At 38.5% G+C, this 22,167-nt stretch overlaps 1 pseudogene; it reads right to left on the reverse strand.

The window, feature by feature from the left end:
- Nucleotides 1-1,157: 1,157 nt before the first annotated feature.
- Nucleotides 1,158-22,167, reverse strand: part of LOC141573919 (zinc finger protein 281-like) — a 42,117-nt pseudogene continuing 21,107 nt past the window's right edge.

Below are 22,167 nucleotides of genomic sequence, written 5' to 3' on the forward strand. Positions count from 1 at the left end.
ACAGAGTATCTTAAAAGGTACTAAGTTAGCATTCAAGAGATTAGTTACAGAGGCTAGGGGAGAAGCTGATAATAAAGCAAGGAGTCAAAATCCATGTCTGACAGTAACAGTGCCTGACATTGTCCAAAATCAGATTGAAATAAGGTATCCTGACTCTTCATCAGTGGGCAAGTGTTTTGATGCTATGCAATATTCTTATGTTGTCTTGAAAGATGATTCTCTTATATTAAGAGATTACAATCACTTAAAAATCAGTCTTTTAAATACAAGCAATGAATAAACTTCATTCTTTCAACAAAAATATCTTGAGTTTTTACGATTAGCTCAGTATTGTAATATATGCTGAAGAAATACAGATAAAGCTGTTTTACTTTCAAAATAATAACTTCAGATTAAAAAAGCATCATTGAGACCATGGTACAAATATTTTGAGAAAAAGTTGTATTTGTCTAAGTGCTCCAATAATTTTAAAGTATAGAATCTAAAAATTAAACCAAAATAGTTCAAACAAAAATAGAGGACATTACAATACTCAAAGGACTAACATACTTGTGTGAGATTTCAATATACTTCTTCAGCTATTTATAGGTCAAGCAGATAACAATTAAAAATACATTGAAAAATTAATAACAAAATCAATAAACTTTAGCTAATGTACAAGTATACAATTCTACATCTAATAGTTGAAAATATTGTTTTCTAAACAGTACATGCAATAACATGCACAAAAACTAATTATGTGATTGACCTTATAGTAAATCTAAATAATCTTAGAGAATTATCACAGATAACCCAGTCTCTTTATAACAAAAACAAATTAGAAGTTAATAGGAAAAAAGGTATATTAAAACTTCCATTTATTTAGAAATTGTATTACATAATTAATGGTTAAAAAAGAATTAATGGAAATAAAGAAAACACAATTGCATGACATTGAAAACACCACATATAAAACTGGGAGGATACAGTGAAAGTAGTGCTTAAAGAGCAATTTATAACCATAGTAGCTTATTCTATATCTACCTTAAATTAATGTCTTTTTTATAAATATTAATTTCTACAAATCAGTATCATTCTACATACCTTCTGATGGTCTTGATGTTTTATAAAATATCCAAATTTCAGATATCACTGTGGTATCTTCTTACCTAGAAATTAAAGATATATATTCATCATTTGTAAAACACATCATTTCAGGTGCTATAGTGAAAGAAAACAATTCTCCTAATTCAAATATGATACATGATTGATTAAAAATTCATCCTGATTTCAAAAATGTTAAAAATTTTGGAAACAAAAGTGTCTTACAATTCATAAAATATAACATACTTATGACCATTTTTAGGGACCATCTTTTTGGGTTTTTTTTTTTTTAATTCTTTTAAATTCAGAAGAAATTAAATATTGTTTGTCAGTAACCAAAACATCTCACCAGATATCAAATACCCACAATGAATAATATTAACAAAGTTAGTCTGTAGCAGACTCATTGTCATTTACATTATTTTTGTGAAAAGCATAATGAAATAACTGAAACATTTAAATGTGAAATTTATAATAAGCAGGTAGAAAAATCGTTTACATATAACTAGAAAAAAGACATGGTTGCAAAGAAACACTAGGAAGTCTCTAGCACTACAAGTTTATTCAAACACTCTCCTACATTCATTGCTTATTGTTTTACATATTGCATGAGAATTTTTAATCCATAGAAATGTTTTATTTTACATGGTGAACTGGGCATTGGAGAACGTTTATCAACCACCAATTTTCTTTTCTTCCTCTTGCAATTAGCACCCACATTTGTGTTTGGAAGCCACTACCCCTATGCTGTGTTGCAGCAGGATATGGCTATGTGATTTGTCAAGAAAACTAAGACTAGTCTGGCTCTGAATGGCTGTCCCTGCACATAGGAATGATTTGGTGCAGTTCACTCTGTATAATTCTCAGAATCCAACCATGAATTCTTAGTTACCATAGACAATCATTTTTCTAAGTGAAATTTGAAATGCTTTTATCAAAAAATTGCATTGAAATCATGTCTCTGTAATCGATTTATATTTTAATAAGTTAATTGATTTTTTAACCAATGTCTAGGTTTTCCTTTATATTCCTTCATTGAAGATATTATCATTTTATGGAGCTATTTAATTAGATTTATAGTTTACTACCACTTCTGTGTGTGTGTGTGTGTGTGTGTGTGTAAGAGGTCTTTTATTGGTAGTAAACTAGAGCAAACAATCAGAATAGTACATATGCAGTATTCAGTACACACAATAAAAGTTAAAGAAATTCCAAACCTGCATAAAGCAAAACACCAGAGGAAGACCACACAGCTCAGAGGTAACAGCGGTAAAGGGCCTCTCCATCTGATTACACCTCATGCTCTGTCCCTAACAGAACTTACTGCACTTACTGAAATACAGACTTTTTAGTATTGCGTGTATTTAAGAAGATTAAACACATTTTCTAAGAACCTTGCAATGACAAGTAAGTGACCCTTTAGCTGGTAAAGCAGACTTAAGGGAGGAAAGTGGGGGAGGAAATTAACTAGTATTTTGTTAAAACACTACCTTCATAACAAGTGTTTCACACTTGCATAGTATTAATTATTTTGTTATACATGGAAGCCGATTACACAATAAGACTGCAAACAACCAGTGGTACTTCTCTGACATCAGAAGAGTACCTAAGACTGAAACATCACCAAAACTACATAAAAAACTCACCAGCATAAAGTACATTAAGAAATATAATCAGGAAAAAAATACAATTGCTAAAAAGTGGTTTAGAGCAGAGCCACTGTCCACCAGTAGCTTCAAATGGCAATTAGTGTTCATAGCAAGGTTTGATGACTTTACACGACCCCGTGCAATACTGACTGACACACCCTTTCAAAATGTACGTTAAACAAGCTGCAACTTCACAGAAAGATTCCGATGTTACCACCAAATGAGACGCTCTCACCCCTCTCATTGGCTTTGTCACCAGCTGGAATTACAACCTTCTTACTCACTATCTATAGCTCTGAGTAGGGCGGCTTTATTATACATGGACATCTGTAAGGATTCTGTTCTTAAAAAGGGGGAGGGAGGATGCTAACCCTACTGTTTTAGTATTTGGATGCCAGAAGGCATATTGAAATGCATAGCCAGTTACCTATTGGAATGGGACTCCTTCTGAAGTTGAAACTGTCAAGACAGGGAGAAGAAAGAATAAGCAGGCCCAGAACTCTGAGTGAAAGGACATGTTAAGAACAAAAATAACCACGATAAAAACCCCAGAAGTGTGGGTGACATGTAATAACAGAGACAGGGAACAGTGTTTTTAGGCCATGTATAATAAATAACACATACCCAAATTTTCAAAGAATGATGTAATTCCAACTTGGGTTCTAATACTGGAACCAACCAACCACCTGGGTGTCAACACTGTGCCCGTCAACTCCTGACAGGCCTTGTCACAGTTGGGGTGAAGAGAGGGTGCTTTTTTTCCCTCCTTCTTTTATTAAAGCTATCATTTCAGGCTTTGATCAAAGACGCAGGAATATTTGTTCTTCCAGGCTGGAATGAATGTGGTTTGGAAGCTCAGAGTACATTGAAAAGCTGCAACAAACTATAGGCAGCCAACAATTCAGAATTTTGGATCGGCCCAGATGGAGACAGTAATTTGAAATGTTTTCAACCCCTGACTTAAATAATGAAATGTGTATCATACTCCCCGTAAATTGGATATTCCATTACAGTGATAATGTACAGAATTCCCATGCATTATGACACTTGCCTGAGAGTAAAGCAATTACAATACCCTTAATCCTAACAACAAAGTTTTGTTTGTTTGCTTTGGGTTTGTTATTTTGTACCTTTTTTTTTTTTTTTTTGCATTTAAAACTTTTGGGCTATTCCCTGACAGCGTATACATGTAAATTTGATTGCTAAACATTGTCATTTTCAATTATTTTAATCTATTGATTTTGATTAAAACTCATAATACAAACAGAGCTAAAATCACGCCAACAAAATAAACTAAAGATGAAAAGTTGCACTGAAAGGGCATTACATTATTCTTAATAGGCTCACGTAGAAACATTCCAATGGCAGCGTTCTCAAAATAAAATGAAATAACATTAGAAGCCCCCCAGCCTGGTGACTCCTGGGCCTTACTTGTAACTCTGGCTAGGGGGCGTCTTTACCCTCCGACTACATGCCTCACTAGCATCTGACATCATATTTGCATACCCTGAGAAATCTGACACTGAAGTCCTTGCTCTGTGGTCCACTTCTCCATTAGACTTAGTGAATGGGGTCATTGGCGCCCTGACGCCCGACTTGAACTGAGAACCAAATGCTTGTCCAAGTTCTTAATCTGGTACGATGTTCTAGTCTCTACATCTTTCTGAGGAGCTACCTGGCCGGCTAACTCCTGAGATGGGATCTGAAAGCTTTTTCTGCTGTTCCTTCTGGCTAGTCAGTTTCTGAGATGAGGACTGGACGGCTGAAGAAGTCTCTAAATTCTTCTGAGAAATCTATCAGATCATCCAGCTCCTGGGAAGGGGTCACCTGCGGATGTGTGGCATCCAAAGCAGATAAATAAAGACCTGGCTGCGATCCAAAGAACATCCCAAAAGGAGGCTTTGGCGACGAAGATGGCAACACTGAGGTAACAGACTGGCCGAAACCACACTCCAAAGGAGATGTTGTGTATATCTTTTTCTGGAAATAAAGTGTGCTTGTGGAGAGGTGACGACAGGCTGACAAACTGGAAACCGTGTCCAAGAGCAAAACCTGCATTCGTGAATTTTTCAAAAGTCTGCTGGAGGTGTTTGGAGTATTCTTGCACCATGCTGGCCTTATCACTGATCTGGGTGCCTGGGCTCAAGTCGTCTTCTTGCACCAACTCTGAATGTCCTCCCGAGGTGTGGAAATCCGTTATGCTGAAGGGATCCCCCTTCTGGCTCTCGGACTTGGAGTACTGATCCAAAATACTCTGTAAAACCTCATCAGGAATTCCAGACTTGTCGTGACAAGACAATTTCCGCATGCAGGCCCGAGGAGTCAGTAAGGGGCAAGGGGGCCTCGCTGTCTAAAACTCCAACGCCCGCAGACTGAATGACAGACTGCTGGGAGACCGTGTGTCTCACGCTCACGGAAAAGGCACTGTTGCTGCTGGCAGTTGGTAAGGATCTTCTTTTCTTCGAGAACTGCATGACATCTTCCCAATTACTGCTCATTTGACCGTGTTTGCCACTTGCGCTCTGGAGACTAACGGTCTCCACGCTGTTGTCTGACTCTAGGCCAAGCGAGCCACCTGGTTTCCCAGACAAGGACTTCTGTCCCACCATGTCTGGTACTGGTGACACGAAGTTCAGGTAGTTCTTCTCCGTTCTCTTTCTACTTCCTTTCTTAAAGATCAATTTGGGCACCCTTTTCTGTAGCTCATCTATACGAGGGCCGATCATGCCTCCACTGGAAGACACGGCTGGCATCTCTACCAAGTAACTTTGCAGGGTCATACTGCTCGAAGCCTGCCAGTCGCTCGTTTTACCAGTCTTGTGTTCCTCGTTTTCAACTGCGATGCTTTTTGACTTCGCCTTTCTCCTCGAAGAGCTGGGATTTCCCTGCGACAACACAGCCAGATTCCCCACGCTGTTGTGGCCGGATGCCCCGGGTTCTGCGCCGCGGGCCCTTCCTCTATGGCTTCTCTATGGTGCGCCTGTCTTCAAGACGCGATCGGTACTTGAGAGATAATGCTGGCAAGTGTCACACGTGTGTGGCTTTTCTCCACAGTGCGTCCTCTTGGGTCTCTCCATGTGGTACTTCTGGATGAACTTCATGCTGCACTCGGCGCGCCCGAACGTCTTCTCGGGACTGGATCTTCTCGTGTCTCTGCAGCAGGTACTTGTGGATGAAGCCCGTGCTGCGTGCTGCACTGCCTGCGCTGGAAGGGCCGCTCCCCGGTGTGGATGAGGACGTGCCTCCGCAGGTGGTAGCAGCTCCGGAAAGCGGCGCTACAGTGATGGCAGATGTGCGGTTTCTGACGGGGGGAGAGCAGGGCGCCTTCCCCGTCTCCCACCAGCGGCGGTTTGGAAGATGCGCTCAGCTTCCTCTTGGCTTTGATTCCCTGAGATTCTGGCTTTGGCCTCTTCACATTCTTGACGCTCGCGTCTGGCTTTGGCTCCTCGGGGCCACGGGGGTCCTCGGTCCGGCCGCCGCCCAGCAGCACGTTGCGGGAGTGCGGGTCCGGCGGGTGCAGGACGCTCAGGTCCTGGATGACGCCGTGGCCTCCCCGGTCCCCGCCGCCCGCTCGTCCGCCCCGGCGAACAGGCCCCCGGAGCCCTGGTGCAGGGGGGCGCCCGGCGGGTCCTCGGGCTCGGCCGGCTTGTCCTGCTTGATGCTGACCGGCGACTGCAGGAAGCCCCCGGGGGTCCTCTGCGCCGGGAAGGCCGCGCGGGGCGCCGCCGGCTCCTTCTTGAAAGTCCCGTCTGAGGTGGGCGCCAGGGTGGGGGGAGTCTCGGCGGCCGTGCCCGCGGGCGGGGCGAAGCTGGCCACCGGGGCCAGCCGGTGGTTGAACTTGAGCATCCCCGGCGGGAAGCTGGGCTCCATCTCCGGCCGCTGCCGCCGCCGCCGCCGCCCAGGAACGCGCTGCCGACTTTCATGTCCCCGGAGCAGGCCTGGGGGTCCCGCCGCCACCGCCTCCGGTTCGTAAAAATCTATAGTTTAAAACTTACACGATTTTTGGTTCTACAAACGTTTCTAAATTGTACTTGCATAATTTTAAATGTGGGGAAATCTTTACAATAGTGAATATCATGTTTTTATTTTCTTTTTATTTAAATTTTCCAGGTTTTTGTATGTTTCAGTGTTATAAAGAAACAAAATTTTTAAAAACCTTTGCTCTTTTTGCTGATTATTATTTTTTAGTTCACTATTTTAGATTTTTAAAATTAACTTCTATTTTTTATTTCATATTTTTCGTAAATTGGATCATTAACCCACTCATTTTCAGATTTTTATTTTAAAATAGTAAGTCAGTAAAACATAAAGCATACTGGTTGTAAATAGTGAATTATTTACACATTTGTTTTCTTAATATAGTTTAGTTGTGACCCATGCATGTTATTTTTACTATTCTTTTTTATTATTATCTAGATATTTAAATTCAATAGTTAATTTCCTCTTTGATCCGTAGTTAGGAAATAGTTCTTTATTTATGGACGATTAAGTGTTTTTAATATAGTTTCTAACTCTGAACTTTTAGGATTGTGATCAGGAATTATGGTCTAGAAAAGCTTCATTGTATTTTGTGTTCAAGGGGAATTCACGTTTTCTAATGTCCTATGACCATGAGGAGACACAATGAGTAACGTTCAGCATGAGAAAAGTCACAGCCCGGACAATGATCTGCCCTCCCCTCTCTGCCTCACGGATCACACCCTGCACAGCTCCAGGTCAGCAGGCTGCGTCCCTCTTGGCTTCCTTGCCCCTTCTCTAACACAGGAGGCATGATTCTACCTCAGGTCCTTTGCACTTGCTCTTCCCTGTGTGGATCCTACTTTTCCAAATAGCCATATGATCTACAGAGTCAACTTTTTTTTTTAACGGACTCAACTTCTAGTTTTTAATTTAAGTACTCTCTAATTCAAATAGCTCATCTGCTTCTTTCCTCCACTCTCAATTCCTCTGTTGGTCAAAGAACAAAATAAAATCTTATGAAAAACAGTTTTGTTCAATGTTTTATTGATCTTTTGCTGTCAACCACTTGTATGCATCTATTATTTTCTAGAGGTTTCTGGATGGAATATATATACAGTTCAATGTGAAAAAAAAACAGAAAAATGAAATTTTAAAATAAAAAATGTTATTTTTTAAAAGTTTTTGTTTTTTTAAGTGAGGAGAAAGTATGCTTAATGGGGAATGCCTCTTTATTTGTTTAATCTCATAGTCACATTTTTAGCACCCATTCATAGTTCTTCTTATTCTTTTAATGCACCTGATCCAACACGAGAGAAGGATGTATATCCACAAAGTGGTATCAATTCTAGGAAAAAAATAAACATAGATACAGAATTACATCTGCCTTTTGAGTACCACATAAAAGAGAAAGAAAAGTTGTGCACAAAGGAAGTAGAGTGAATCTGCCAGAATATTTGGCAGAATCAACTGAATAGACCACTTAAAACAATTGATTTTTGATATCCTTAAATTACATTATTGCTACCTGAATCCTTGCAGAAAATAAAAGGAAAGGTAGAGAGCAGTCTAAAGATGTGATTCTTATCCCTGCTTCCCCAAATTTGTTTGCATTATAGAGGGAAAAAAATCTCATTCATGTTAAAGATTAGAGCAAAATAAATTTTAAGTCTTTTGAATTCAGTAGGGACTTTTGACTAGAGATCTTATTTGGAGATTTAAACAATTCTCTTATGACACTTTCTCTATTAAACATGCAATTTTCTTTCAAAAATAAGTAAGAAAGAATGACGTTGATAACAAAATGAACTATTTGATGTGTTATTATCATTTACTGCAAAAGTTAAAATAAATCTTGGAAAATTTATCAATTACCAAACTGTAAATATTCATACATGAGCAGAGTTAAATTTTGTATTCTTGCATAGTGTTGTGCAGAAGTTTAGTTAAATTTATAATCTAGTAAGTAGTTCTTTTAAGTTTTAAGAAGATATCTTTTATTTACACACGTAGATATCATACAAATTAAAAAGAACATTTGGAGAGGGTAGCATCCTGGCAATTAATTGAAAGAAGTGTGTCTAGAAGGAAGGTATAATAATTCTTGAAGAGCTTCTGCTCATCTTGTTTTGAGTTCTGAGAACTCACCATTTAGGAAGCGTAGTCATTAGTGGTAATCTTCACAAGGGTCATTTTGTGGACGTGGTGGTGTGTTCAAGGTAGAATCAGAGGTAAAGAGGTGGAGGCTATAAACGTAGCCAAGTATTTGATGGTTATGATCTAAAAAGGAGCTGAGGACCATTCCAATAGCTGGGGTTTGTTAAAAGGTGAAAAAAGGTGTTTTATTAAAGAAGGAATATTTTGTATTTTTTTTGTTTGTTTATATGAGTACGATCAAGTAGAGAAGGCCAACAAAAGAGAGAAGAAATAATTATAGAACAGTATCTCAGGCACAGGGAAGGAGAAGAGATTACAAACCCAACTGAAGGCTTGATTCTGAAAGGAAAAGGAACAATTTATTTATTCTAATATGAGGGAAGACAGAGACTATGAAAAGAGATACAAGCAGTTGTTATTTCTGGTAGTGTGACGATGACAGCCTTCTCTGCTTTTGTTTTTTATTGCAATAAGGAGCAAGATCATAGCTGAAATAAAAATGAGAGAGAGGACACTGGAATTTGAGAAAAGATGAAAACATGTGACGTTATCTGATAATATTTGATGATGAGCTGTCTCGAGAAATGGAACATGGCCACTTGAGGTTTCTGAGGACCACGAGAAGGATGTGGTTAAAATCTAAAATGAGATGAGTCACCATGTTTGGGTGTTTGTTTTTTCCCAGTCGTATTGACCTGCTCACCCTTCATGTGTAGACATGAACTTGGCATCCATTTCAAGTTTAACCAGCATGAGGTATTGACCTTGCATCTGTAACAGAAGAACAAAGAAGCCAGAGAGAGGAAAGTATGCATGAAAGTGACCCTAGCCTTGGGACATGAAAAACAATTGTGTGAGAGAGAAGAGAGGGCATGAAGGGCGGGGAGGGGGAGAGGAAATGTGACTAAGGTCAGCACACCCAAGGTCCTGAGCAGATCAAAGAGTTGTTGTTACGCAGTTACAAACAAAAGGCAAACTGGAAAACAGAAGTAGTTTTCTACAAGCAGGGCTACTAAAAATCACCAATGTACAGGTAGTGCTGTTATTAATAATGGTAAGTATTAGAGTGATACCAAAATCTTGAAATGGTCCATATATCATGATACGAGGATGTTTCCATTTACACTTAATTATAAAATTATTTAATTGAGAATTTTGGAGATACACCAAATTATGTAGGTAAAAGTAATGACTAATTACATATCTGTCACTAGCAAAACAAGTATGTAGTTTCTAGTATTCCATCCAAAATATTAAGGGAAAAATTGCTATAAAGAGATTATTCAAAGAAAATAGAAAATTATATAAATCCATCATCATTGGCTTTAAGACAGAGAATTTTTAAAAACTTAAATTAGTGTTTATGAATTATGAATAAACAATGTCCTTTTTGAAAGCTAAAACTAATTTTCTTGTCAAAGTCGATAATCAATATATCAAATGTCAAGAATCATACAAAGAAGGATGCTTACATTTTTTTAGAATCACAGCAATCAGATAGACATTCTAAAATGACAGTGTTTCAAGTAAAATAAACTTGATACAGTGCTCTACTACAGACTCTTTGAAACTTTACTACACTTGTTTTGAATTTTTATTTTAATTTATATTACACGCTAAACACAGCCTGAGTATGAGAAAGTTTAAAATAACTTTTTAAAACCTAAAAGTAGAAAGAATAAAATTACCATTAATAGATTTTCTAATCATGTAGGTTGAATAATTTAAGATATAATAATGGCCAAACCTGTACATCCCGCATAAAACGAAGAGTCTTTCTTCACCTTTAGGGAATCCTTCTTTTATTTATTTCTAATTGCTTTTTTCATAATCTTTTCCTAGAAATTCTATCAGAGGGATTTCAGAACCTCTGGGTGATTTCTTCATTTATTTTAACTTGTCTTTTACAATTTCCGTATCTCCATCAACTTGACATTTCCTAATGGAAATTTCCACGCCCTGATGTAGAGTCACTCTAATTATTATGATCAAATGCTCCAGTTATTGTGGCTGTGTAACAGATTGCCTCACAAGTCAGCGCCATAAAGCAATGATTTATTATGCACATGGATTTTGTGGGTCAGGATTTTGAACAGGTCATGACAGAGATAGTTTGTCTCTGCTCCGTAATACGTGGGACCTCAAACTAGAAGATTCAAAGGCTGAGGGAAGGAATTATCTGAAGCTTTCCCTGTTCACATGTTTGGAGGATGAAGCTCTCTGGAGGCTAACGCTAGTTGGGGCTGTTGAACAAGATCTCCTAAACTTGGCAATGCCGTATTGCCTGGGCTTCTTCACTACAGGATGGCTGGACCACAGGGTAAATATCCCAAGAGAGAGCATCAGGTGAAAGCATATCATCTTTTATCCTCTATGCTCAGAAGTCACGCAATATCCCCTCCAACATTCTATGTATAGATGCAGAAACGAAACCCCACTGAGTCCAAGGAAAGGTGGGGAGGAATCTACCCCTTGATGAGACCAGTAACATTCTGGAGAGAATCCAGAAATATTGCTAAGGACAATTTTGCAAAATGCAATTTGCCACAAGTAATCTATTTTTATGAACTTATTGTCAAAGAGGACAATTAAGGTAGGCGGAGAGGATAAGAGGTAATTAATTTGGGAGACAATAAGAACAATTTTATGCCAGTCAGAAAGACCCAGAGTTAGAAAAATTCATGGCATGCAAGAATGAAGTTCTCAGTAGGCTCTGATCCAGAACCAACCGTGGAGGCGGCCTTTGAGAGGACGAGCCCATCCATTCCTCACTGTAATGGTTAGAAACACACAGGCTTCCACTTTAGTTGTAGATAGGCATTATTTATTTAACAAAAACTAATACTGGTTTATTATATGTAAGACTGTTTTAAGCAGTATACGTCTGTTAACTGAATCCTCATTACAACCCTGCAAAGTGTTATCTCTGTACTGTACATGGATAAGGAAACTGAGACACACAAAAGAAAAGCATTTTGCTTAAGGCTGCACAGCTGATGGCTGGGCGGCGGGATTCAAAGCCCATCAGGTGGGCTCCAGAAAGCATGCCGCTAAGCCCTCGGCTAAACTGCTTCTCTTGGCAGGTTTAACTGAAGAAAGGTAAGTGAGTTCCCAACAGACTGTTTCTATTTTCTCAATTAAAAAAAAGAAAAAAAATAAGTTGTCAACCAAGGGCATCTCGAACACACTGCCTTAAAGAGCAGATGCTACCTAAGGTTTTTGGAAGGAAACCTTATAGCAGAAACATGTTAGCGTGCACCCAACCCCACACCTTTGGTCATCCCACAGCCCAGGTGGCGCAGAGCGGCCCCACACCCAGACAGGCCAAGGGCCCAGCAGCGAGGATCACGGGTGGGCTGCAGGTGGGCCCGGCCACAGGGCGCTCTGCCCTGCACTGTGTTACACACTTACAGGTCAGCCTAAGCTGGGCCACAGAACTTCTATTTTCCCTAAGTAACAAACAAACAAAAAATATCTCGGGGTAGCCTAAAGAACACCAGACAGTGTGCACACTCGGGCCCGAGTTCTGCGCAGTGAGGGCCGCGGTGAGAGCCGGGTCCTCGCGGGGGGTGGGGGGGTGGTGGGGTGACATCAGCCAAGGCCCTCTGCTGCCCAGCACAGAGTTCTACAATGAACTCCCAAGAGGGGAAGGAACTAATCTTCCACATGATCCGGATCTGTCTATCAACAAAGATGACATTACCATCAGAAAACAGAAGTGAGATCATATTGAGAAGTGATTCTGGGTATGGCAAATGTGAAAACGAATTCACTATAGAAATCTAGTGGTAATTTATTAGTGCTGAGTGCCAATATAAGGCTGACGGTCACGAGTTTAAAGAGACCACGTAACGTAGTTTTGAGATGTTTTTGGGTAATATAGCTTCTTGAAAGCAGATTGCTGAGCTTAACTAAAGTTAGGACTTTGTCAAGTTGATATGATTAGTGAGCAACTATTAATTAATTAATTAATTAAAGTATTAAGTCAGAAGTATTAATGATGTTAGTAAGGGAGTGCACCCACATGGGATCTAATATTTGTAGGCAAAGAAGAGAACATATCAAGGGAGTGGTGAATAGTGAAAGAAAGAAGTTTAGTATTATTAGTTTACTGTGAATCAATTTTGGCATCTTTTTATTCCCCTAAAACTTCACAAAACTTAATTTTAAATAATTATTCGATTATTTTCCATGAAATCTCTTCAGAATTATATTCAAAGTCTTTCAAGTTATTTGACATTTTTGAACACTATATCCTAGTGAGTTTGCTATAAAGTTAATACATTTATATGGCTAGTGGCCATAATGGTAATAATGTTCCTAAAATCGAACTCCTCAGATTTTTTTTTTTTTAGTTTTAAGACCATGATACTTTTTAAGGAAAGTAGCATGGTGAATGTATAGGAGAAGCACGGAAATGTCTGAATACTTGCAGATAGCACTCAGGTATCATTCTAATGTTTTGCCTTATTTACATTTGATCTTATTTCTAGTTGTCTCTTTAACCTCAGTGGGAATGATCATAATGCATATTGCTGACTGACATCTAGGCTCTTCAACTGCTGGATACCTCATGGGATAAAGAGATCAGTAGAAGGAAAAAAAAGGCATAACCTCTCTCTACAATTCCTCAATGGCCTAACGCTGGAAAAGGAAATTTGTCAGAGGCTGAGTATTTCTGGATCCCTTTTGCGCACAAACAGTGCACACAAGGTGATGGGTATTTTTGGATTGGTCCCACATAAACACATTAGAACAGCAGGAGACCCCCAGTGGTCTGGGCATAGGAGGGTTTCCTGCTCTTTCTCCAAGAGGAGAGGGTATTTTTCTTTCCTTTTCTTTTCCTTTTTTTTTCTTTTCTCTCTTCAAGATGCAATTGGTCTTTACGTATGCTCTTGGGAAAAAACATCTGCTGCCTTCCCCTTTACTAATACTTTAGCATTTTGTTCTTTAGTGGAGGAGGTACCAGATAGAGTAACAGTGGTCCTGCCACTCATTCAGCCTCGCATCACCAAGGAAAGCATTGTCTCACATGCCGCCTTGTCCCGGTCTTTGTGAAGATCTAGCATGTTCTACAGAAATGAGCCTGAGTGTGGGCAAACTCCCGTTCTGCCCTCAACATTTTGGGATTCTGTATCCTCATGCTATTTCACACGCGGCCTTTAGTAATTCATTCAAAACAATGGCTGAATTCTTTCCATCTACTTGTCTGGAGACCTCGTCTTTTTCTTATTGCCACAGACTGGCTAATGCTCACATCCCGTACCTCCTTTGAAACTGTTTTCTTTCCTTCAGTTCTAATCTAATTGGTTGTTCTATGACTTTTGCTCCCTGTAATCATGATGTAGCATATTATGTGACTTGTTCTTATTGTTAAAATTCACGTGACACTTTTTTTCCAGCTTTTCTATCCAAGATAGAAGTCGACAGCCTTGCACCATTTGATCTGAATCCATTAAAAGATACAACTGGTGGCCAGAGAGGAGTTTTAATTAACAAAATTCCAAAGCTTTTACCTTGTCTTCATTGAATCAAAAATTGCTTACTAGTAGCCTATAATGAAAAAGAATATAAAAATGAATATGTGTATGTTCATGTATGACTGAATTGCTATGCAGTACACCAGAAACTGATACATCATAAACTGACTATACTTCAATAAGAAGAAAGAAAATTGATATGAATATACTAAAAAAAAATTCCTTTATCAATGTTTCAAGGAAAACTCCATAATATGCCCTTGGGTAGCTTTTGACAAAGAGCTTTGCCATGTGGTTTATATATTTTGTAAGTAATAGCTCATTCTAAGATATAAAATTTTTCTTAAATGAGGAGTAGGAATGATCGGAAAAAAATTACGTGACAGGAGCTAGAGTTTTCACAAAAAGTCTTATGTTCCACTTTTGGATATTTTAACTCATTTAATCTTCAAAAAAATTTATGACATAAAATCAAGAAACGTGAATTTTAAGTAACTACTCAGGGACATCAAACTAGTCATTGCCCAGGCCAATATTCAAACCAGGAAGTCTGGATCTAGAAGTTATGTTCTTAATCTCTATTCAAGCTACTACCCAAGGTAGGTTATTAAACAAAATAAGTAAGTATTCTTAACGATTGTTTCCTTAATCAGAACCTATAATATAAGCTCTAAACACATCATCCAAAGAAACCAACCAGAGGTCATTTAACGATAATGCTAATAGGTAAATATTTTAATATTGGGAGCTTAGAATTATACTGTAAATTGAATTTTTAAATCATTTAAATACAAATTGTTTTATTGGCTGTAGAAACATTTTCTCTTCTATTAATCGAGTATTGGGTAATATATGAATTTATATTCCTTAAGTAAAATATAATCTGGTTTTATGTAAGCCTGTAGAAACAGAATGTTTTATAAAATATGACAAAAGGTAAAACTGAATCAGATGGGTACATTTTGACATAGCCTACCAGAACTAGAAATGTCTTCCTGTGCACTGCTGATACAGGGAGTTGATAATCTCTACAATGACTCACAGACAAAAAAAATATGTATTTCCTGAAAATATATACTTGTTAGGCACATATTATTTAGCAGGAAAAATGATAGCGGGGTTTTTGTTTGTTTGTTTGTTTTGATACTTATTCTCTCATTTAAATTCTCAGATCTCCTCTAAGAAATCAGTACCAAGTTCTTTGTCGTATAGATGAAGAAACTGGTTTCCTTGGAGGTTAAAATCATTTGGTAAAAATTACACTGAGATTATCCCCTCTAAATTTAAATCTAGTTGCTTAACTCATTTAATAAACATACTTCAGACTTGAGAAAAGCACATGATTACTATATAACTCCTCCTTATGATTACCTCTTGGGTGGAAAGAGAATAGTTACGAGGGATCATGAGAGGATCTTCATGGATGCTGGAAATGCAACTGCTACTTATTTTTTATCTGAGTGATACACTGCTGACTGCTTTTTAATTTACTGCTCAGCAGTTTCTATTTTGCAGTACTCTGTGTATGTGTGTCTGTCCTGGATAGTCTCTGGGCAGTTCACCATCACTTTATTCTCTTCTAAATTTTGTCAGTGAGAAGTGGCATCACAAAACGTGTCTCTCAGGAGGGAAGAAGGGGTTACTGAGGCAGTTACAGATACGAATTGCAGAGCTGGCTACCTAGAAAACTGCTCACTTTTGTGGCCCAAACAAGGAAGTTTGTGAGGACTGCCTACATATTCTTATAAATTGCAGCAACTTTCTACAGATTTGTCAAGAACATCTGTCTTCGTTCTGCTGGCTACTCTGACTTTTGGTATTCTTAGAATATATGGAGAGGCTTCTGAATTCTAAAAGAAACCTTGATTCTATATCTGTATTTGTATCTAGAACTACATCTGTATCCATATTTATCTACATATCTCATGGTTACATATGAGTTATATTTCACATTAAAACAAGTTGAAATGTTTGGAGGATGCTGTTAATACTGTGTTGTATATTTGAAATTTGCTAGGAGAGCATATCTTAAAGTTCTCATCACAAGAAAAAAATCTGTAACTATGTGAGGTGATGGATGGTACAAAACGAACTGTGGTAATCATCCAGCAATATATACATATATCAAATCATTCTGCTATGCACCTTAAATTTATACAGTGTTATATACCAATTATATCTGGATAAAACTAGAAAAAAGTGAGAAAATACTACCATGATTTTTCTCACACCCAACCACCTTAATTCATTTTGATCACCTTGTTCCACATGGTGGGCACTTGTAAAATATTGTCACTTCCCAAAATACAAAGTACTCTGAAACTCATTAATTTAAACCACAAAGGTATATAATCTGGTCTTAGAAAACCACCATGAGAAAGGACATCTACTCTAACTTTTAAAAAGTTATTTCTGCTGCGAGACTATATAGCTCAGAGAGATGCATTTTGGAAGTCTTTTTTATATTAACAGTGGCAAGGGCTATTACTGCAGGCAGGGGCTGTTACTGTAGGACAACTGAAACAGCAGGAATCAAATCTTCACTCAGTGCTTGATATGCAAGCCAGGTACACGGTGCAAGGTTATGTAGGTGTTCTTTCTGGCTTCTGAAAACTATTTCAAAGGTTGTTCTCTCTTGCTGGTATGTTACAGCTTGAGAATCTGCTGTCTTAGTACTTTTCACACCAAACAAAGCCAACATTACAAGGAATGGAACACAACTTTCATCAATAGTTAGGATGAGTTTAAATTCTAATCTACTAGGCATTTGCTATACACACACACACACACACACACACACACACACAAACACACACACACACACACAATAGGTTACAATTGAAAATAGAATAATTGGTTCCTTTTTCACTCCTTTTAGACTTTCAAACACTAACTAATAAAGACACAGTTGTAAGATCATTAAACAAGATTACAAACCAAAGAGCCTGAGAGTTAAGGCTATTTAATAAATAAAAATACAGAATAGGAGCTGAAATAAAAATTCAACTCAAAAGATATGTAATCTCATATACTTTCATTTTATAAAATTAATTAATCAAGTTGATGTCCTTTTTTAATACTGTGGGGCTAAATTTCCTGCTTTATTACAGCCCTGGGAATGAGAATCTTAAAGCTTTCATTAACTTGTAGAAGAAAATACATTTAATCAAAAATTTGTATGTTTCTATGTGATACATATGGTGACATTCTAAAAATTTTAGTTATTAAATACCAAAGTTGTATATGAATATATTTATCATACATGCATAAAATCTCAAAATACTTTATTCATTTCATGTTAGAAAGATGGGAGGATACAAGGGAAAAAATTATTTGAATTCTGAATATCAAAAGTAGTTACTAGTAATCATTTTTAAGTTTCTATTTTAGTAACACAAACATTTGCTTTAGAGCCTTTCCGGTTATACTTAAAAATTCTAACCCCATTTAATTTTTATTATAAAGCCCCTTGAATTATAACCAAAACTAGCAACCCATTTCAATTCATGCTCCCTTCCCAAACTTCTCAGATGAGGAAAAAAAAATAATTAACAGAACCCACTAGCATTTACTTCCGGGATAACTTGAGTTTTTCTTTCTTTTCAAATATATTTTTCACGAGTTTTACAAAGCCTTGCGAAGTGGCTGTCATTTGAACTGTTTCTTTATCCTTCGGTATCAGTGCCTGGAGAAAGAGCTTCAAAAATAATACAAACTAAAAGATTCCCCAAAGAGTTGATATTTTTAAATACTCTGTCAGTTCTATCAAGGCTACAAATTATAGTTCCAATAACCAATCACTGTCTTCTACTCTCATAAATGTCCTCAAATACTGAGATGCTGAATATAAATTTAAAATTTCCAGTTGTATTTTAAATTTTTTTCGTAGTTAGTTTTTATGGACTGTGCCATCCTTTTGCTGTCTTGTGTGGCAGCTAGCAACATTTTCGGGTTTTGTAATTATTTGTTGAAATTATATATACATATATTTAATGAAAAGAGACGTGTTCCATCATCAGTAGCGCTTATAAAGAACGTGCTACGTTTCAGTGAGGAAATAATGGTAAATATATTGTAACGTTGTGCTATGTCTTCACCCTCAATTTGATAAATTTATCTCAGGGAATGAGCACCTGAGAGCGCCTGAGGGTCCCGCTGTGTTGGGGCGTGTCTCACCGGGGAAGCCCCTCTTTCCAGCCTCCTACCTCCTTTCCAGTCACCACCTCGAGGACAACCTTCTGGGCCCTTCTCTGTCTCCGGCACCAGAAAGTCCGCTCTTTCGTGCCAAGCGGCCCTGAGCTCCCGGCCTCGGCGGGACGACCCCGCGCGCGGAGGCCGCCCACCCGGCGGGTCACGGGCGCCCGTAGGTCCCTCGCACTCACCTCGCCCAGCTCTGTCTCCACCGCGACCCCACCCCGGGGAGCTGGCTGAGTCTCAGGGTGAAAACGCCAGCGCAGCGAGGCGGCCTGCCTTGTTCCAGAAAGTACGGTACGGAAGCAGCCCCAAGACAAGCGGACGACAACCCTGGAAGCCGCGAAAGCCCCCTCGGCCCTTCTGGAGCCACCCGGCCCCGCCCCCTCCTCGCCGCCCTGCGGGAGCCGCCCGACCCCACACTTTCCCCGGGCGGGTGCCTAGCCGCGTCCCCTCCCGCGGCTTCCCGGGGCGGGTGCCTGGCCCCGCCCCCTCCCGCGGCTTCCCGGGGCGGCTGCCTGGCCCCGCCCCCTCCCGCGGCTTCCCGGAGCGGCCGCCTAGGCGAGTCGGTGGAGGGCATCCTCATGGTGGGCAACCCTCTGAGTAATCTCTCAGTCTGCTGAGCCCAGGGTGGGCAGGGCGAGTATCTCTTCCAAAGCCTCATCCTCGAGCAGTACTGGAGCCTCGGGAGCTCCGGAGCCTTTGAGGGGCGCCTCTGCGTTCCCCTGGTGTCAGGGCTTCTTGCTTGAGCCTTTCTCCCTGCAGCCACCAGGCAGCTTGTAACCATCGTGGAGCCCCGCCCAAGCCATGGCCCAAATGGAAACAATAAAGCTTCTGCAGGAAAGTTAAATAAAGCAAAATAAACAAATAAAAAGGCTTTAGAAAGGGTCTGTTTGTCTTTCAAAAAAACCTTTTTATTCTCCCCTAGATTTCCCACATCCCCCCCTATTCCCTTCCCCTATTAAGGTGGTATATAAGCTCTCAAATCTCACTCCTTTTGCGGGGGGGGGTACTTTTCTTTTTTCCTGTGAAACTCCTTGTATATGCAGTATTTAAAATAATAAATTTGTGAATCTAGACTCCTGTTAATTTGCTTTGTTGCTTATTTCATAGAGTCAGCTTTTGAAGTGAAGTGTAGCAGAGTGTGCCACCCCCAGATGTATGATTTGGGCATAAGAATTCTTTTGAGTTGAGGATACAAGAAAACTCCCACCTTCCCCTATTTGCTTAAAAAGCAGGGCATACATTTTCACAGCCATTCCTTCTCCCATTTCTACCAAAAAGGACAGAAGTTAATCACACCAGTAGACACCCCATTTTCCCATAAGGGGAAAAAGACTTCCTCTATCCCTCTGGGCTCTACAGGGAAGGACAAATAATTTTCTTTCTACCCTTCTGAGTTTTGGGACCAGAGCAATCTGCATAACAAACTTTACTAAACAGCCTTTATTTCAACCCCTGGAGGCCTGAACCTTCTTTCTGCTGTCCTGTCATTTCTCCACAAGTTTATTCTTTGTTGAAGATGCTATATAAGCTGGAATTCTAAATTGTCTCTTTGAATTACTCATTTTCCCTTGGGTATCTCCCATATATACATGAGGTGTACATGTCAATAAACTTCTGCTTGTTTTTCTCTTGGAAACCTGTGTTTATTACAGTGGTCTCAGCCCAAACTCAGAAGGGTAGAAAGAAAATTATTTGTCCTCCCCTGTAGAACCCAAGAGGGTAGAGGAAAAGTCTTTTTCCCCTTATACTTTCTGTGTATAAAGAGAGAAAAACTAAGTGTAAGGCACAGCTGTTCTTTTAAGATGCACAAATCATCTAACTCTAATGTAATCAACATGTGATTTAAGGAAAAGCTAATTAATGAAGATCTGGAGAATAGGCCACATGAAGGAAAACAAAACCCAAACCAAACCAACACAAAAGAAAATGATACAGTGGAAAAAGGAAATCTGAAGATGTAGATCTTTCCACCTTCCTCAACACACAAACACCTACAGACACAAACACACACGCAGGCACGTGTGCATACACAGAGACATATACATGTTAAAATAAGTAAAATTGTTTCAGTATGTAGCATAAGGCATTTCTGGAAACTTTCACTCTGATAAATATTAGCCAATTAGGAAACATAGGATTTTAGATTTTTATTTTTTATTTGCCTGCTTAGTAGTAGTAGTAGTAAATATTTTAATTTCTCAGATCCTTTATTCATAACTTTTAAAATATATAATCATTTTGCCGGAGGAGAGTAATAGTAGGCAATATATAAAAATGCTGGAGATATTGGGGTTCTGATTAAGTTACTTGCCTGACTGAAGAATAATAAGAAATAAATTGTAATTATTTTTTGTTATTCAAACAATAGCACCACAAACATTTTGCTAAAGTTATCCTAATGTATTGATTTTCTAATACAGTCATAGCAAAGCACCACAAACTGGGTGGCTAAACAATTTATTGTCTAACAGTTCTGGAGGATAGAAGTCTGAAATCAAATTGTCAGCAGTGCTGGTTACTACTGAGAACTATGTAAGAGAATTTATCCATGTCTTTCTAGCGTTCGTGGTTTGCTGACAGTCTTTTTCATTCTTTGACATGTAGATGCATCACTACAATCTTTGCCTTCATCTTTACGTGGAGTTCTCCCTGTGTGCATCTATTTCAAATGTCCAAATTTCCCCTTTTTATAAGGACACGGTCATATTGGATTAGCGCCTACTTTAATCACCTCGTCTTAACTTGATCATCTACAAAGATGCTATTTCAAGAAAACTTTACACTTACAGGTACTGCGAAGTTAGAACTTCACCATCTTTGGGGGCAACATAATTCAACCCATAACACTTAGGAACTTTGGCATCATTAACACAAGTACAGTTGTGTTAACTTGGAGAAAGTAAAAAAGGAAAGAAACACAAACATCCCAGTTAGATAATTGGGGCTCATGTGCCCCAGTGACACTCATGTTTCTTTATAACTAATTTATTTCTGGTACAAACACTGTATTTTGTCAATTCTAATATATACTTTCTTACATTTTAAAGTTTATTAAATCATAATGGATAGTAAAAATCAGTGATAATTTATAATTCTAATTGCAAGCTTTTTTTATTAATGATGATTAAAATAATATGTCTTAAACTAGATAACATTGTAGATCCTATGATATACGACAACGTGTTTCCTTTTGCAGTATAAGTTAAACCTGAATCATCGTTACGTATAACTCCTATTTAACCAGGTCAAACCTGTATTCTGTCTTTGCCCAGTTTATTTTAACAACATGTAGTACTCTTAGAGAAGTCATATTTGTTCAGCAGAGAACATGAAATTAGAAATCTGCACGCAAGTTTGTGCACTCCATAATATTTTGATTGAAAATAACCTTCAATCAACCAAGCATATGATTTTATAATCAAAACCTCTAAATGCATTAAACATATCTTTTTTCTTTTAGTTCCAAAGCCCCAGTCACCTTTTTAATTTTAATATTACTAAACTTGATTAAGTGTCAGTATGTTCAATTCCTTTGTGGATTGTTAGTACCAAATTATATCATAGTTCAGCCCTTTTGCAAAATCTTCCTTAAAAAGTTTGTGATTGCTTATTTTTAAGAATTGTACTCATCATTTGAATGATGT

The sequence above is a fragment of the Camelus bactrianus genome, chromosome 18 (assembly GCF_048773025.1).
Source record: "Camelus bactrianus isolate YW-2024 breed Bactrian camel chromosome 18, ASM4877302v1, whole genome shotgun sequence".
In the NCBI taxonomy this organism is placed as follows: Eukaryota; Metazoa; Chordata; class Mammalia; order Artiodactyla; family Camelidae; genus Camelus; species Camelus bactrianus.